Here is a 3,023-nt window from a genome sequence, read left to right as displayed (position 1 = left end):
GTGTTGGGATTCGCCCACGGATCAATCACATGAAACTAGACTAACACACACAAAGAATTATCGCCAAAGGCACGTATCGTGCCTTGTCTTTTTTTTCTGTTTATTTCTCAATACTTGCCGTGTTACAAACTCACGCAACACCTCGTGTATAAATACACGACCAACCGACCCAACACAGCTAGACCTAGTCCTACCCGTACATGACCTCCTAGTACAACTCGGACACAGCAACTGCCTTTGGACTTAGTTCACCTCCTAATCAAACTAGGATTACTCCTATTTCCTACTCTACTCACGTACCAACTCTTGCACGATTCTGCTAGGACTAAAACTCACATGCATGCCTAAATCAGACAATACATGCCAACTAAGTAACCTAGTAGAACAAGTGCTGACTCCTAATCAAGATTAATGCTAACAATCTCTCCCTAATCTTAATTGATGATACTTTGCCTTTCGTGCTTCTCCGATCTTGACTCCTTGCATATCCGCGTCTTGTCTAGGTCTCGCTCCACGACAAGTTTAATTGGCTCTCCCCAATTTTGACTTGGCGAATTTACGGAACAATTCAAACATGATCCGGACTACCCAGCCACGCTAGCAACCGTGGAACACACCGTCCACCCTAGCGCAATACATGTCGACTACCTCGTGGACTACACCATCCACTCTAGCCTCATGTAGAGACAGGTCCTCATTAAAGAGACTCCCCTTCACTGGTTTACCGCCCCCTTCACACTTGACATTGATCCTCTCGTCGAGACACGTAGACAACTTGGTTGAGGCACGCTGACAGCTACCCGCTATCCTCTTGTTGCGTCTTCGCCCATGGTGATATCCCTCACCGGACAGTCCCTCAACCTCCACACGCTTCAACTGCAACAGATCCTCACAGAGACAAGCACTTGGACACAACGACGACTCACAGACTCGACGACGACCCGACATGCCAACTTGCACGACCACGACTCCTTGACTCATCGGACTCCTACGAAGACGACTTTGACGAAAAACCCGCGGACGACGATCTTGACGAGACTCCCGGTACCACACCTTGGCACCACCTCTCCCATCAACGATCATCCACCACCTCGCCTCGCCAACAACAACACACTGTCAATCCTTCCGTGTTGCTCCACCGAGCAACGATCGCCCGCCGCCTCGCTAACAACAGCGCGACGCTTGCTCCACCCGGCCGCTTCGCCGAGCGACGGTCGCCTGCCCCGAGGCGCTAGTAGGGTCGCCTCCCCGGGGCAAGCGTGGCTTCAAATCTTGGACCTTGCTCTGATACCAATTGTTGGGATTCGCCCACGGATCAATCACATGAAACTAGACTAACACACACAAAGAATTATCGCCAAAGGCACGTATCGTGCCTTGTCTTTTTTTTCTGTTTATTTCTCAATACTTGCCGTGTTACAAACTCACGCAACACCTCGTGTATAAATACACGACCAACCGACCCAACACAGCTAGACCTAGTCCTACCCGTACATGACCTCCTAGTACAACTCGGACACAGCAACTGCCTTTGGACTTAGTTCACCTCCTAATCAAACTAGGATTACTCCTATTTCCTACTCTACTCACGTACCAACTCTTGCACGATTCTGCTAGGACTAAAACTCACATGCATGCCTAAATCAGACAATACATGCCAACTAAGTAACCTAGTAGAACAAGTGCTGACTCCTAATCAAGATTAATGCTAACACACAGCGTGGAAATGTACAACCATGTCAAGTCGTCGGCCGGCTAATTAATATCCAGCAATATAATGTAACGTGCTCTCAGTACTATATTCCTGCAATCACATGACGTGTGGTTGGTTCTTTGTGCGATGCACGGTACTAGGCTCTCATTACTATTCATGCTGATAAACAAAATGATCGATGCCACAGAAATCTGAATTTAGAGGAGCTTATATGTCTCCTTTTTATTTCACAAAATTCAAAAACTGAGTTTAGAAGATATCAAAGTCCAAACAAAAAAACTGTTAAGTTGATATTAGAGTGTGTCATCTACCATCAAGTTTTTGTTGAATTTTTTTTTTGCGAAAAGGCCAACGCCATATATTAAAGATATTCAACCCTTACGAGGTCCTTACAAAAACAGAAAATAACACACAGGTTCTTGTGTAAATCGATGCAGTGGCGGAGCCAGAACAATAATCTTGTGTAGTCAGTTCAAAACTGTGTAGTCAAACATATGTATTTCTATGCATTTTTTAAATATTTTTGCATAATTTCTGCCTATGTACCTAAAAAACTGTGTAGTTAATAGACTACACAGCACTAGTGTGGATCCGCCACTGAATCGATGTCGTCCTTGTGAAAATAACTTGATTCAGTTTTGGATGACATACAGACCTCGAATGCGTTGGATTCCAGAGAGGTCACCACAGTATATACATGGACGCCCTATTTGGCACCCAGGGTGAAGAATAGGTATTCTACACCCACCCTATTTTTTCATAGCTATAAATGTTATCGCCAGAGGCACATATAGATCATACGAGGACAATCAATCACAGAACGACACCGAGATAGGTTCAGCGATCAATGCCTACATCCGCGAGGCATGCTTAACAGGCGCTCCTCCCCATGTATTATCATAGTACCATCGACGACAAGCTCGCCGAGGTGATACATACACTTCAGATCGAGAAACGCCACGCCGGTCCAGCAACCCTACCATGGACGCCGAACCGTCCCGAAAATGATCTTATGTCTAACCCACAACTTTTGTCTAGTCTATTTTGGATACCCTCGGTGCCTTTATATATTAGGCCCATGTTACAAAGTTCGACTCCAACACGTAACCTACCGCTAATTACTGTAGCACTACGCGTACACATATTCGACCAATACCTCAACAGGAAATAATTTTTACGTCACGTAAGTTTTCTCTTTTGTCGGAAGTCAAGGAGAACGTAATAAAATATAGACATGACGTAAAAAAATATTTTTTACGTGACGTAGTAAAATAAGATGTAAAATACGCATTTTTGTGGTTTTTACACC

The sequence above is a fragment of the Lolium rigidum genome, chromosome 2 (genome assembly GCF_022539505.1).
Source record: "Lolium rigidum isolate FL_2022 chromosome 2, APGP_CSIRO_Lrig_0.1, whole genome shotgun sequence".
Lineage (NCBI taxonomy): Eukaryota > Viridiplantae > Streptophyta > Magnoliopsida > Poales > Poaceae > Lolium > Lolium rigidum.
This window is presented reverse-complemented; position numbering follows the sequence as displayed.